A 16,017-nucleotide genomic window follows, 5' to 3' on the forward strand; every position below is an offset into this window, starting at 1 on the left:
CCCCAATGTTTGGCATCCTCTTATCTAGGAACGGTCATCTCCAAAGAAGCAGAATGCATCCAGATCAAACTGGAGTTTGTCCAGCTCACATTCACTCTTGGCAACACAAAGGTTGAAAAGGAGTCCTCAGCTTTGCTGTCCAGGAGGCAACTGAAGAAAGATTTTAAAAAACAGACAAAGTGAATTAAGTGAACCTTTGGGACATAACCAGCTGGAGAAAGCAGAGAGCTCCTTACCCATGGTAGTCAATGATGTTGTATCTTGGGGTGGAATCCTTGTCTGGGCTCAATGTAGCTGCACAGCTGTCAATGTAGAGCTTCAAGGGCATGTGGTTGGTCATCGAAACAGAGGCCTCAATGTGAATGAGGTCACCCAGGTAGTAGACAGTCGAGGTGCGCTCTGGAAGCCAGTCATCTGAAGTACAAGAGGACAAGGGTTGGAGACAGTGGGTGTAACTCCCAGTGGGAGACGACAGAAAAGCACTCCCCATCCACCCATCACATACCGTTCATAATACGCAGCGAGAATGACAGAAGCCCTTCTCCAGACTTGGTCGAGCTGAATGGGATCCAGGTGGGCTTGATAGGGTCACTGCTCACATTGCCCTTCCTGGAAGGACAGGCGTGTAATTTCAGGACAACTTCAGAGAACTGCACCTGCTGTAGACCTCATTTGCAATAGAGTAAAGATTCTTACCTAAAATAGTGACACTCAATGGGAATGACTGCTCCATTAGTTCTCACAATGACAGATCCACGAGCATTTGGGGTATGGTTCAGGTGGGTGGTGTGGACCAGGAAATCTCCAGCCATCTGAAAGACATCAGGTTAAGGAATGAAGAGCTGGTCATTGGACAAAAGCTATTTCTGGTCATTTTCCTGCCCTGTTAAGCAGCAGTTTGAGGGGTTTCAGCTGCTCCTCAATGACACATGATTGAAGCAGCTCCACCATTGGCAGAAGTTGCCTGGAGCAGCCTCTGTTACTCTGCTCAGTCCACCTTCTATTACAGGGGACTTCAGGCCTGCAGTCAGAAACCCTGAAATGATTGGCACTGCCAGATTTGATGAGCATTCTTTCCCATATAGAATAGAGCTTTCACCTGAAGGGGCTTCAAGTTACCCCTGATATGGAGCACAAAACACAACATCACTTTTAAACCTCATCTGTATCCATGGAATCAAGTGGATTGGCAGGTGTAATAACCAAAAGTGGAGTTCCCCTTTAATTCATTGTATCCCAATTATTATTCCACTTGTTTCATCTTTCAAGAGAAGTCTCAACAGGAACTTCCACACTGAACATTCATTGACCACAAGTTGAGTCAACAGGCCTGAATATCCACAGGAAGGCACAGAAAAGATAAATCAATTGAGGCACAAAAGAACAGAGTGGTTTGGAGAAATGTAGGTGAAGGTTCAAGGCCAATGGAGTTGAATCTCAGAGTTAGAGAGTGGTAATGACCCATTTAAGAAAGATGCAGTCCCTCAGTGACAAGTTGAAGTTCTTTTTAAATATAAAGCTAAGATAGACATGGCAACATAAAGAAGTAGTTTCACACAGGGTGATATTTAACAGTGGGCAAGAATTTATACACAGATTTCATTCAGGGATCTCCTCAGTGGCTGGAGTTTCACCCGATGTTAATGAGCTCAGAGTGGGCAGTAATCTACACAGTGAAATTGGAGCAAGAGTTGAGGAATCACATTACCTGCAATCTGCTGCCACATTCATGGAGCCCATAGTCAAAGAGGACAGTGTGGTTCTGAGAGTAGATCCTAGTTGGCCGACAACCTGCTGTCCCCAGGGTCAGGTCAGCAGCTTTAATCAGGTGCCTGGTTCGAAATAATTCCATGTCTCCCATCACCAGCAGGTTCTGCTCTCCACACTGCACCATCACAGTCTGCAGTGGAGACAGACTTCTCCCCTCAGACACACTGAAATGGGAACCAAAGGGAGGGACAGGGGGAGGGACTCTCTGGGTCACAGGTGTGGGTTTTACTCTTCTCCATGGAAATCTCTGGCCTCGAAACTGTTGCCAAATATCAGAGCAACAAATCACTCGGAACAGGAAACAGACCTCTCACCACTAAATCCCCCATGATACCAAACAACTCAACTATCACTTTACCCACCAACCAGCACCTTTTATACACTGCAGTCAGCTGACGCCAATTGTCCCAGATGAGGCTAAACGAGAAAACTAGACGAAACTGGAGTGCATCCTGGACCGAAATAATAAAATTATTATTATTATTTTTTTTTTGTTTCTTTTTTTTTCAGCACCTTTCTCTTTTTTTTCTTTTTCTGATCCCTTTTTTTTTTCTTTTTTTTTCCTTAGGCCCCCCTTTTATAAGAAGGGGGGGTGTAGGGTGTGCTTAAATACTAAAAACCAAATAAAACGAAACCAGGTATCAAATTAAAATTTTATTTTCCCCGTTCAGGATGCACTCCAGCCCCTGCGGTGCCCACCGGTCGCGGAAAGCCTCGAGCGTACCGGCAGACACCGCGTGCTCCATCTCCAGGGCCACCCGGGCGCGGAGCATCCCGCGGAAGAGAGGCAGACAGTCCGAGCGACCGCCCCCACCGGCCGCACGCAACCTGGACCTGTGGATGGCCACCTTGGACAGGCCCAGGAGCAGGCCCACGAGGACGTCCACCGACCTGCCCGCCCCCCTCCTCACCGGGCGGCCAAAGATCAGGAGCGTGGGACTGAAGTGCAGCCAGAACCTGAGGAGCAGCCTCTCCAAATAATCAAACTGGGGCTGCAGTCTCCCACACCCCGTGAACAAATGAAACACGGATTCCTCCAGGCCGCAGAAATTGCAGGCGGCCTGGGAGTCCGTAAAATGGCGTAAACGCCTGTTGCACGCCACTGCTCCGTGCAACACTCTCCACCCCAGATCCCTGATGGAACACGGGAGGATCCCTGAGTAGAGAGCCCCCCACTGGGGACCCCCGTCTCCGCCCGACGGCAGGATGGTACGCCAGGGCGTGTCCGGGCGAGAGACGAGGGCGAGGAAGTGGAGAGTGTGCAGGAGCAGCCCGTACAGGAAATCCCTCCGCGCGGTGTGAAACGGCACGGAGGGAATTTCCGAGAGACGGCTCAAGTTGTGAGGCGCAGCCCACCGAGGGAGGTTTCGGGGCCTGGCGCCGATGAGGAATTCCGTCCGAACGGGGGTCAGATCGGACGGGATGGCTCCGCACGCTTGAGCCGCCTCCACACCCCGAGTGGAGTCAGGGCCGAGCGCCGATTTCAACGCCCGGATGGCGGCGGCCGCGTCCCCGGCACGCCACGAGGACATCCGTGCGGCGAGCGCCCACGGCTCGAGCCAACCCGACCCTCCGCCATCCAGGACGTCCCTGACTCTGGTTACCCGACCGGCCACAGCCCTCCGCTCCGTCAGCCACGAGCGGCTGAAGCCGACATCGCGGAGGAACGGATTCCCGAGCAGCGGCTCCTGCAGGACGGCCGCTACCCCCGACGGGCGAGAGCTCCGGCTGGAGGCGACCATGTTCCAGACCCTGAGCAGATCCTGGTAAAAGACAGGCAGCTCCCGCAAAGACGTGCGGCCGCCCAGCAGCGAGATGAACAGGAGCTGCGTGTCATAGTTCAGGCCGTGCACCTGGCGGAAAAAGTACGTCGCCAGCGCACGCCATCTAAGAGGACGCTCCGCGTACAGGTATCGCCGCAGCGACCGAAGGCGGAAAGTCGCCATCTGGGTGCGGACGCACACCAGCCCCTGACCGCCCTCCCTAAACGGGAGACTCAGGACCGCGGCAGCGACCCAGTGCATCCCTTTGGCCCAGAAGAAGTCGACGAACTTCCTCTGAATCTTGGCGACAAACTCGGGGGGTGGGGTCAAAGTGACCAATCTGTACCACAACATGGCGGCCACCAGCTGGTTTATGACCAGCACACGACCCCTGTAGGATAACACTCGGAGCAGTCCTGTCCAGCGCGCCAGGCGAGCGGCGAACTTGGCCTCCAGCTCTTCCCAGTTCGCCGGCCAGGCTTCCTCGGCAGGGCCGAGGTAGACTCCCAGGTACCGGAGGTGCGTGGTACTCCAGGCGAAAGGCCTGAGCTCCTCCGGCAGGGAGTCCACCCGCCACTGACCCACCAGGAGTCCGGAACATTTCTCCCAGTTGATCCTTGCGGAGGACGCGGCAGAGTAGACCTCTTGGCACTCGCGCATCCTCCGCAAGTCAAGGTGATCGGTGACCACGAGGAGCACATCGTCGGCGTAAGCCGAAAGGACGACCTCCACGCCCGGCTCGCGCAGAGCCAGTCCCGACAACCTCTTGCGCAAGAGGCGCAGGAAAGGCTCTACGCAGACGGTATATAATTGGCCGGACATGGGGCACCCCTGACGCACTCCTCTCCCGAAGCGAAGGGGCGCCGTCAAGGATCCGTTAACCTTAATCAGACACTCCGCGGCGGCGTACAGAAGTCGGATCCGGGCGACGAAATGCGACCCGAACCCGAAAGCGCGCAGAGTCCCGAATAGATACTCGTGATCCACCCTGTCGAACGCCTTCTCCTGATCTAAGGAAAGGAAGGCAACCGACAGACCAGCCCTCTGGGAATGGTGGATCAGGTCCCAGACCAGATGGATGTTATCGTGGATCTTCCGGCCCGGGACCGTGTAGGACTGGTCGGGGTGGATCATGTGGTCCAGCACGGCGCCGAGGCGAGCAGACATCGCCTTGGCAAAGACCTTATAATCCGTGCTGAGGAGGGAGACCGGGCGCCAGTTTTTAAGGTTGCGGAGATCCCCCTTCTTAGGCAGCAGGACCACGACCGCCCTGCGCCACGAAAGGGGCATCTCCCCGGTCGCCAGACATTCCCCCAGGACCCGCGCGTAGTCGCCCTCCAGGACGTCCCAGAAGGCCCTGAGGAACTCCACGGTCAGCCCGTCCAGCCCCGGGGACTTGCCCGTGGAGAGCTGGTGGAGGGCGCCCATCAGCTCCGCCAAACTGAGCGGAGCGTCCATACTGTCGGCGTCCTCCGGGCCGACCTTCGGCAGGTCCTCCCACAAAACTCTGCGCGCCTCCTCGCTGGACGGATCCGGAGAGAACAGAGCCTCGTAGTAAGATCGAGCCCGGGCCCTGACTCCCTCCGGGTCCGAGACGAGGGACCCGTCGTCGGCCAGCAGCGTAAGGAGCTGCTTACGAGCCCCCCGCCGCTTTTCCAGCGAGTAGAAGAAGGGAGAGCCGCGGTCCAGGTCCCGCAGGAGCTGGAGCCGCGACCTCACGTACGCTCCTCGGGACCCGACCAGTTGCAGGTCCCTCAGAGCGTCCTTCCTCTCCTCGTACACCTGCCGCAGGGCCGGATCCTCGGCGGCCTGACCGAGACAGGACTCCAGGCCAAGCACCTCCTGCTCCAACCGCCTGACCTCGGACTCCCGCCTCTTAGTCGACCCCCTCGCGTACTCTTGACAGAAGAGGCGGACGTGAGCCTTGCCCACGTCCCACCATAGCCTCAAGGAGGAGAAGCCTCCCCGCTTCCCTCTCCAGTCGCTCCAGAACAGACGGAACGAGTCCCGGAACCGCGCGTCCTCCAGCAGCCGGTTGTTAAAGTGCCAGTACGCGGACCCCGACCGGGCGCGGAGCAGAGCGAGCTCCATCCACACCAGGTGGTGGTCCGAGCACGACACCGGCCGGATGGAGGCCGACGGGACGCAGGAGGCGTACGCCCGCGAAACGTACAGGCGGTCGATTCTGGTGCTCCCCCCTCCGGCCCTCACAAAGGTGAACTGTCCGGAGTCGGGATGGAGATTCCACCAGACGTCCACCAAGTCGAAGGACCCGACCAGGTCCCTCAACTTCTCCGTCGCCGTTCGGGCACGCGCGGGACCGGAGCGGTCCCTCGCCTCGAGGGTACGGTTAAAATCCCCCCCGAGGATAATGCACTCGCCGGCGTCGACGGAGTTTAGGTAAGTGGACACTTCCTCAAAGAAGCTCACTTGCTCGGCTCCGGACCAGGGGGCGTACACGTTCACCAGGTGAAGCGGCATGTCCCCGTGGCGAAGGGCTACGTGGAGCAAGCGGCCCGGCACCGGCTCCTTGACCCCCAAGATCTCCGGCTGAAAAGTCGGGGCCAACAAGATGGCCACCCCGCTCGAAACGCTGGCGAGGTGACTCAAGTAGACCCCCCCTCCCCATTCCAGGATCCACGTGGCCTCGTCTCCCGGAACGGTGTGGGTTTCCTGCAGAAAGCACACCGCATACTTCCCGTCCCGAAGGACCGAGAACTTGTCAAATCTACGGCGGGCGTCTCTGCCGCCGTTGATGTTGAGGCTGGCTATGGTTATCTCCATGGCAAGAGCACAGCGCAACCTACTTAAACCTAACACGCGGAGGGAGCGGGGCCGCTAGTCGACCGCCACTCCCTCAAGAGCCCGGTGAGGAGGGATCTGAGCCGACGCAGCCCGACCCTGCCGCCGCCCTCCTCCGCGGCCACGGACGCGACGGCGGCCAGGACCGAGCGGATTAACTGCGCCGGCTCCGACCAACGGTCGAGGGCCAGCCGGACGCCATCGCGACGATGGCTCCAAGCGGACACAAAATCCCGGAGCTCCTCAACGGGGATGAGGGGAGACTCGGTGTCGGGCACGAGGGCGTCCACCACCTCACTGGTGGCGAACTCCAAATCCTCCCCAGTGCCCACCACCGAGTCCCCGTCCTCCTCCGGATCATCGTCGCTCGCGGCCGACCCACTCCCCGCACAGGGTGCGGAGAACGAGACGGCCGCGCCGGCCGGCCCCGCCTCTGTCACGATCCGACCCCCCGGATCGTCGGCAGAGGAGTCCCCCCCGGGCTCTACCGGGGGCTCCGGGTCAGAGGGCGGCGCCGGGCGGGGACCCTCCCCATCCTCCGGGCGGTGAAAAACAGGCACCCGGATATAGGGGCAAACCGGGGAGAACGTGTACTCCAGTTCTCCCACCTCCCCCGGCTCCGTGCCCAGATACTGGGAGGAGGGGGTCCCCCCACCCACGTCGCCACCGACCGACCCGGCCCGTGAGATATTTTTATTAAACCCCGCCACCAGGTCGAGCAGGTCCTGGGAGAGGTCGAGCCGAGGGCAGACGAATCCGGCCTCTTCGGCCTCGCCCGCCCCGGCACCCAGGACGCCCGACCCAGTGAACGGGGTACGTATGTCTATGGGCGGATCCGCGACCCCCCCTATCAGCAGGGTCTCTCCATCCCCCCCGGGCGGCACGGGCACGATCTCCTCCCCCCGAGAGGCAGAAGACCCCCGCCGCTGTTTAGATGTAGCGGGTGGGGCCGCAGGATCCGCGAGTGGCGCCAACTCCCCATCCACGGGGGGCCGTCCCTTAGCAGGTTTACCCCCCGCTTCCAGGGAGTGGCGCCTTTTCTTCTTGCCGGAGGGTCGCGGAGGGAGGGGGAGCCCCATGTCTGCTGGGGCCCCCACCTCCGCTCCCTCCTGACTACCTGCCAGCCCGGGCTCTGTCGCGACCGCGAGATGTTGATCAGCCGCGGTCACGACCACGGCCTTGGGCTGGCTCGACCCGTTAACGTCCCGGGGACCAGCCTCCTGGTGCCTCGTCTTCTTCAGCGCTTTTCGCGGCCGAGGGTGCCCTCCTTCCCCCCCGGCGGAGGCCTCGTCGGCAACCTCCGCCCGCGCAGTTGACACTCCCGACGCGGGGGCGGGGTTAGGGGGAGGAGCGGTGGCGGCGCCAGCCTTGGCCGCCGTAGCTTGTTTGGCGGCCTGGGAGGCGGGGCAGTTCTTCTTTAGGTGTCCCACCTCCTTACAGGCATGGCACCGCCCACCCTCCGCCGTCCAGAAGACACGGTAGGCTGTCCCGTCATGGAGGGCGTTAAAGCCCCCCTCCGTCACCTCCTCCCGTGCCAGTGTAATAAAGGCTTGGCGACGGAAGGAGTAAACATGCCGGAGGCTGTTATCCTTGAGGCCGAGCGTCAGCGGCGTTATCCCCGACCTCACCTCCCCCAGTTGACGCAGGTGGGGGAGGAGGAGCTCATCCGGAAGGAAGGGCGGGACGTTGGAGATGACAACCCGCTGCGCGGTGGCCTCCAGCGGGTCCACCGGCAGGAAAGTCCCGCCCACCGTGAGCCCCTTGCTCAGGGCCAGGGACACCGCCCGCTCGGACCTCAAAAAGACAACAGCCTTCCCGTAGACCTTGGAGGCCGCAACGATGGCCGAGGGGCCGACAACCTCGGCCATGGCCTTTACGCAGGCCTCAATGGTCATGTTGGGGTGGGCGTAGGCCTTGACCCCATTCTTCCTCGTCAAGAGGCGAAACGGCGCCGGCCCAGCAGGAGCGGCAGAAACAGCAGGAGCGGCCGCCGCGGCAACTCCCGCATACGTCCTGCTGGGTCCCGGCACCGGCAAAGATGGTGACGCCATAGTCTCAGGCCGATGGATGGAGACGGCCTTAATGGATAACCGCCTCTCCCACGTCTGCCAATATTAATTTGGGAGAGGGGCTCCTTTGTCCGATGTTTATGCCTTAAGAGGTATAGCTCACAAGAGCAGGAGAGCAAGTGAGGGAGGGATGGCGCCCAGAGAAAGGAGAGAGTCCGCAGGGGTGGGCTGCCGCTGAAGTGGGTCGAAGAGGGGCGGGGCTGCACCTTCTTCCTTCTGGTGGGCAGTGGGGAGGAGATGTCTTCCCCTAGACAGCCGAAGCTGCCTCGGCTCAGTCCTCCAAGGATGGAAACAAAAGAAAAGTAACTTCACCCAGGCAGCTCCAGCTGTCCCGGGCCAGACACTTGGGGGGAAACCCCCTGTCCTTTTATGGTCTTCTTCCTCCCCCTACCTCCAGCCGTCCACACCTCACGGCGCCGACCTCCTCTTCCTCCCTCTGTGTTGACGGCCGAACCCGCAGCAGCACACCCCTCACGGCTGATGTTGATGGTGATGGTGTTCTCCTTCTCCCTCCTTCCCTGTTGATGGTTCCTCTCGTCTCCTTCTCCTCTCGCTGGCTGGCTGGCTCTGCTCTGCTCTGCTCTGCTCTGCTCTGCTCTGCTCGTTGTCAGTACCACAGTGATTAACCTCTCACTACAAAATCCCCCATGATACCAAACAACTCAACTATCACTTTACCCACCAACCAGCACCTTTTATACACAACCTGCAGTCAGCTGACTCCAATTGTCCCAGATGAGGCTAAACGAGAAAACTAGACGAAACTGGAGTGCATCCTGGACCGAAATAATAAAATTATTATTTGACACTTATTTTGGGTTTTTTGGTTTACTGCACATGAACACACCCTGAACCCCCCCCCACTACTTATAAAAGGGGGGCCTAAAAACACACAAGGAAAAAGGGGGAAAAAAAGCCTCATTCTGACTGAACTTCCAGTCGACAAAAAAAACCACCCAAAACCCCCCTTCTTATGAAAGAGGGCTGAAAACACAAGGGAAAAAATTATTATGACACATATTCTGGGTTTATTGTTTACTGCACATGAACACACTCGAAGAATAAAAAAACAACACAAGGCCTCTGCCGGGGGGGAAGGAGGGCACTCTCGCGGAAAAAAGGCGGGAAGGAAAATCAAACATCTGGAGGCTGGTCCCCGGGATGCTGAACAATCGAGTGAGCCCGAGGCTGCGATCGTGACCGCGGCCGATCTACATCTCGTGGTCGCGACGGAGGCCGGGCAGATCGTTGGTCAGGAGGGAGCGGAGGAGGGGGCCCCAGCAGACCCTCCCTCCGCGACCCTCCGGAAAGAAAAAAAGGCGCCACTCCCTGGAAGCGGAGGGGAACCCTGCAAAGGGACGGCCCCCCGTGGAAGGGGAGTTGGTGCCTGACGCGGATCCTGGGGCCCCACCCTCCATTTCACACCATCGGCGGGAGTCGTCCACCACTCGGGGGGAGGAGACCGAGCCCGTGCCTCCCGGGGGGGATGGGGAGACCCTGCCTATGAGGGGGGTCGCGGATCCGGGCACGGAGGAGAGTATACAGTTCACCGGGTCGGGCGTCCTGGGTGCTGGGGTGGGCGAGGCCGATGAGGCTGAATTCGCCCGCTCGCGGCTCGACATCTCCCAGGACCTGCTCAACCTGGTGGCGGTGTGGGCGGAGGGAGCCCCTTCTCCCGGTCTCTGGGCACGGTGCCGGGTGAGTTGGGGAGCTGGAGTTCACTTACTCCCCGGTTTCCCCGACCGGTGGGCACTGCAGGGGCTGGAGTGCATTCTGGACAAAAATGATAAAATCTTAATTTGACACTGGTTTTTGGTTTTCTTTGGGTGGTTTTGCACATAAACAAACCCTAAACCCCCCTTCTTATCAAAGGGGGGCCTAAAAACACACAAAAAAGAAGATAAATAGAAAAAGAAAAAAAAAGAGTCGCTGTTTTGAAACGATTGGATGTCTTTCAGGGCCCCATTTGCTTTTTTAACAGCCTTCTCAACTTGTCCTGCCACCTTCAAAGATTTGTGTAACTACACCCCCAGGTCTCTCTATTCATCCACTCCATTTAAAATTGTTCCATTTAGTTTATATTGTCTCTCCTCAATCTTCCTACCAAAATGTATCACTTCACAATTCTCTGCAGTAAATTTCTTCTGCCATGTTTCTGCCCATTTCACCAGTCTGTCTCTGTCCTCCTGAAGTCTGTTACTGTCCTCCACATTGTTTATTACATTTCTGAGTTTCGTGTCATCTGCAAACTTTGAAATTATACCCTGTACTCCCAAGTCCCAGTCATTAATATATATCAAAAAGAGCAGTGCTCCCAATACCGAGCCCTGGGGGACACCACTGTATACTTGCCTCCAGTCTGAAAAACAACCGTTCACCACTACTCTCTGTTTTCTGCTCCTGAGCCAATTTTATATCCACGCTGCCATTGTCCGTTTAATCCCATGGGCTTCAATTTTTAAAACAAGTCTATTATGTGATACTTTATCCTCCCTTAATCTCTCACTGCATAGAAACTCCCCGACCCATATTCATGGCCACCCCCTCGACCTTGCCATCTCACGTGGCCTCTCTCCCCCCGATCGTGTCAATCATGGATAAGGCCATCTCTGATCACTTCCTTGTATCCCTCTCCACCCACATGGAATCATAGAATCATAGAAAGGTTACAGCACGGAAGGAGGCCATTTGGCCCATCGGGTCCATGCCAGCTCTATGCAAGATCAATCCATGTTGTCCCACTCCCCCAATGCACATCACAGAATGAACTCAGGAATCCCACGCCACTTTCTATGAGCGGTGACAGGCTGCGGTTATGGTGCAGACCGGGACCCAGGGCTGAGGCTGTGGTCATCAGTTACTCTGGGAGTGGCACAGTCTGTTTCATGACTAGCCGGGGGTGAGAGTAACACCAGGGAGTCAGGCTGGTGTTGAGAAGGGTGTGGGTTCCAGCTCCCGTTCCAGGACTGGGACACATGATCCAGACTGACTGTGTCGTGCTGAGAGGGAGCTGCATCGTGAGAGGTGCTGTCCTTTGAATGAAGTGTTTAATGGGGGTCCCCTCTTTCTGCTCCGAAGTGTAAAAGATCCCGTGACAATTTGTGAAGAGCCCGTGTCTCGTTCCTTGTCTCATTGAGACTCTCAGTTAATTGGTCTGTTCTTTCCACAGATTCGGTCTGACTCGCTGAGTGTTTCCAGAATGTTCTGTGTGTGTTTCACTGAGACTCGGGTTTTACAGTGAATGATAAAAGGATTGTCGTCAAACACTTGGCCATGAGCTGCTGAGTGACCTGTCTGGACATTGTTGCTGTTAGTGCACTGTCCCTTTAAGAGCTGTGGTCTGCCTCATTTCTCAGTGTGATTGTGGGACTGACACAGAAGCGAGGGAGGAAGCAGCAGCCACAGCCCGGACTGCAGGCAAATTGTGAGGCTGGGACTGAAAGGCTGGTATTCCTACACCGGGAGTCGAACCCGGGCCGCCTGGGTGAAAATCAGGAATCCTCACCGCTGGACCACATGGGAACTGAAGGAAGGACCAGCAGGAAGGGCACTGAGACTACACCCAGAAGGTTGCAGGGCGATTTCATGGACGTGTTCACAATTATGAAAGATTTCGATTGAGTAAATTAGGAGAAACTGTTTCCAGTGATGGGAGGGTTAATAATCAGAGGACACAGATTTAAGATAAATGGGCAAAAAAGCCACGGGCGGGGGAATGAGGAGAGATTTCTTCACACAGCGAGTTGTTGTGATTGGGAATGCACTGCCTGAAAGGGAGGTGGAAGCAGGTTCAATAGTAACTTTCAAAAGGGTATTGAATAAATACTTGACGTTTAAAAAATTCACAGGGCTGTGGGGAAAGAGCCGGGGAATGGGACTAACCCACCTCCTTCCGTGTTCATCCCTGGAAAAAATTCTCCCCCCAAGTTACTTACAACGGCACTTTCAAATTCCCAACTGTCCAGTCTTTGTCCCTCCATTCACCACGACATTTCTGCAGCTACTGATTTGCTCAATCACACCCTCACCTCCACCTTTGACGCCCTTGTACCCATTAAAACCATCACTCCCCCTCACCCTGGTCGATCTCCCTGGTACTGCCCTCATTTCCTCTCCCCTTAGTCCAAGGGACACAGCTTTGAACATTTATGGTGGACAACTGGTTAACCATTCATCGCCAGATCTGCCTGGACCACATAAAGCACTATCGGGTCCTGTCTCCTCTGCCAAAACTGCTCACTATTCCAGGATCATCCTGGAATGTAAAGATAACCCCCGGCTTCTCTTCTCCACCACAAACCGTCTTCTTAAACCCCACTCCCCTCACTCCTCCACCCTCACCTCCAACAAAAAGTGCGAGGAGCTCATGGACTTCTTTGTCACTAAGATTGAGACCATCCATTCAGCTGCCTCTGCCGCTCCCCTCCTTTCCCAAGCCCACCAAGTTTCTCTCCTATCTCCCCTCTCTGAGCTCTCTTGACAATGAGACCAACATCCTGCTCCCTCGGCCCAATTCCCACCAAACTGCTGACCACACAACCTCCCTTCCTGGCCCCCTGTTAGCTGACATTGTTAACGGTCCCCTCTCCTCAGGTACTGTCCCCCTCCCCATCAAATCTGCTCTCATCGCCCTCCTTCATAAAAGACCCACCCTTGACCCCTGTGTCCTTGCAAACTACCACCCCATCTCCCACCTCCCTTTCCTCTCCAAAGTGTTGCCGCCTCCCAAATCCATGTCCATCTTGCCCACAACACCATGTTTGAATCCCTCCAATCAGGTTTCCACTCCTGCCAAAGTACTGAAACGGCCCTTGTCAAAGTCACAAATGACATCCTCTGTGACTGTGTAGAGGGAGATTTAATCTTGATCGAACACTTGATGCACCTGTCCCCCGGAGTGTTTGATGGCACAGTGTAGAGGGAGCTTTACTCTGCCATGTACTGTACAGTATCAGTCTGTGATGGAGCAGAGCCCTGCTCTTTAATAGAAATTATTCTTTCGATGAGCCACTGAGCCCCTAAAGCAGCCTCCAAGATCCAAAGTCTGATTTCCATCCCACAGTTCAAGCAGTTTGCGAGGGCTGGGCCACGTTAACAGCAGCTCTCTGTTCCTGGTCTGGAGCTGAGGTGTTGTGTATCGTCCCTGACACAGGGACCAGACGGTGAGCTGCTGGCTCCTATTGTTCTGGGATCATTCCCTGCTGCTCTGTTCTCACCTCTTCACTGGGTCTCAGATTATTACCAGCCATCTTCCTGATCAATAAACAATCGGCAGTCTGACCGCGGAGATTTGAAATGTGTGAAACATTTCATGTGTCTCATCCCTCTCCCTGGACACAAATAAATCGGCCATCATGAAATGGTCACAGTCCGTTTCTTGAGCCTTCTCCTTCTTAGAAGAATCTTCTAAACTCCTTGCTAAAGTGACCATTGATCATAATGTCTTGTTTTGCAGTATGTTCAAGATTGTTCCAGGTCAGCATTGTAATAATTCGGGGTAGTTGAAAAGTGGGATCATTATATTAAATCGAGATATTTATCACAGCCCCGCCCCCCAAACATTCAAACCACCGTTCAGGAGGAGAACCCCTCGGCTCGCTGAACTACATTGGCTCCCAGTCCACCAACATCTCAAATTTTAAATTCTCATCCTCGTCTTCAAATCCCTCCATGACCTCGCCCCTCCCTATCCCTGTAACCTCCTCCACCCCTACAACCCTCCAAGATCTCTGAGCTCCTCCAATTCAGGCCTTTTGCGCATCCACGATTTTCATCGCTCCACCATTGGCGGCCGTGCCTTCAACCGACTGGGCCCAAAGCTCTGGATTTCCCTCCCTAAACCTCCCCGCCTCTCGACCTCTCTCTCCTCCCTTAAGACACTTAAAACCTACCTCACCTGTCCCAATATCTCCTTATGTGGCTCCGTGTCACATTTTGTTTGATAATCGCTCCTGTGAAGCGCCTTGGGACGTTTTACTCCGTTAAAGGCGCGATAAAAATGCAAGTTGTTGTTGTTGGGGTGGAGAAAGGGTTTTCTTTCTTTTTATGACTCTTTTCTATCTCTCTATTTCTTTCCTTTCTCGGACTCTGTTTTCCGGGTCTGTTTTCTGACACACATTACAATCTGTGTCACTCGGTGTCTAACAATGTGAGGCAATGTGTTTTATTCCCGCTGTGTTATCTCTCTGGCGGTTTGCTGATAAATGTTTAACTCGCGGCCTGTTCCCGTTAATGGTCACAATCAGTAACAGACAGACAGAGCGTGTCTGACCGCCCTGAGATGTGGAAAAGGCATCAGTTTAGGACAAATGCATCAAATCAAATGTTCATCGGGCACCGAGAGAGACAAAAACCAGAGAGAAAGGCAGAAGGAAATAGAGAAATAAAAGCTAAATACAGACATCCTTGATGTCTCTCTATTCCATCCCCAACCGTTCAGTGTCGGGTAAAAATGTCAGTGTAAATAAATGTTTGAGAATCGGCCCAAAGAAGAAGAAACAAAATAACCCAAAACTGCCAAAACCCAGTGAGGGACCTTTAGATCTTCAGTCTAACGCTCTCCCAACTGAGCTATTTCAGCCCCACATCAAACTGGTCTTTGGATCATCCTCTTGGAATAAAATATAACCCCGGGTGGAATTGCCCCTCCCGCTCATTCCTCACTTCGTGAGAATGAGACCGACCATCAAGGAGAGATTTTCTGATCCTGTCGTTGAATCTCATTTATATTAAACATTCCTTGAACTCTCTGCCGGGGGGATTCAGAGCTGGGGTTCGCCATGAACCAGCTTCCCCTCAATTCCCAGCTTTATCACTGAATCGACCAATGAACGCTCGAGAGAGCTCAGGTTATAATAATAATAAAAACAGAAAATGCTGGAAACATTCAGCAGGTCAGGCAGCATCTGTGGAGAGAGAAACATCCTTTCAGGTCGATGACCTTTCATCAGAACTCTCTCCACAGATGCTGCCTGACCTGCTGAGTATTTCCAGCATTTTCTGTTTTTACTTCAGATTTCCATCATCTGCAGTATTTTGCTTTTGTTTTACAGCTTGTATTAATGTTCTGCTGATGATATCTTAATATTATCTTATTTTTGGCCACTTTAATCAGGTTCATGGACAAATTCTTCCATCATCCCTTCTCCCACATCGCTTCTCTCTCTTATTCATTCTTTTCTCCTTTCAATCCAGAAGAGGGCGGGAATCAGAGCTCACCCCCCAAACCCTCCGCACACAGACCCCCGTCTACCACCCCGTGTGATCCAAGAGACAATTCAATACATTACACTGTATGAACACAGAAAGCTGACACACCAGGGGAGATCGCACGGTGTTGGACACGGAGTGAAATAAGCTGGTGTTTATAAAAAGTTACGGATCACAACCCGTGTCTCTGTCTCTCTCCGCCATCCTGGCCCGTGCTGTGTTATCCGTTCTCACCCAATGTGTTACTGGTAATTTTGTGGAAGTGCATGACGGGATACTTGACCATATTAACTCTTTATTAACTCACATGATAGGATTAGCCACAAACACAAAGTAAGCACAATTGTGTAATTGCGTTTGAGCCTTGGTATGTTGATAATTAGGCCTCGCACAGCCAGGCCTTC

General features: G+C 54.9%; 1 non-coding gene across 1 annotated transcript; it reads right to left on the reverse strand.

The window, feature by feature from the left end:
• Nucleotides 1-11,854: 11,854 nt before the first annotated feature.
• trnae-uuc (transfer RNA glutamic acid (anticodon UUC)) lies at nucleotides 11,855-11,926 on the reverse strand. The gene has a single exon. It is a non-coding gene; the product is annotated as a tRNA-Glu (tRNA).
• Nucleotides 11,927-16,017: the final 4,091 nt, after the last annotated feature.

The sequence above is a fragment of the Heptranchias perlo genome, chromosome 35 (genome assembly GCF_035084215.1).
Source record: "Heptranchias perlo isolate sHepPer1 chromosome 35, sHepPer1.hap1, whole genome shotgun sequence".
Lineage (NCBI taxonomy): Eukaryota > Metazoa > Chordata > Chondrichthyes > Hexanchiformes > Hexanchidae > Heptranchias > Heptranchias perlo.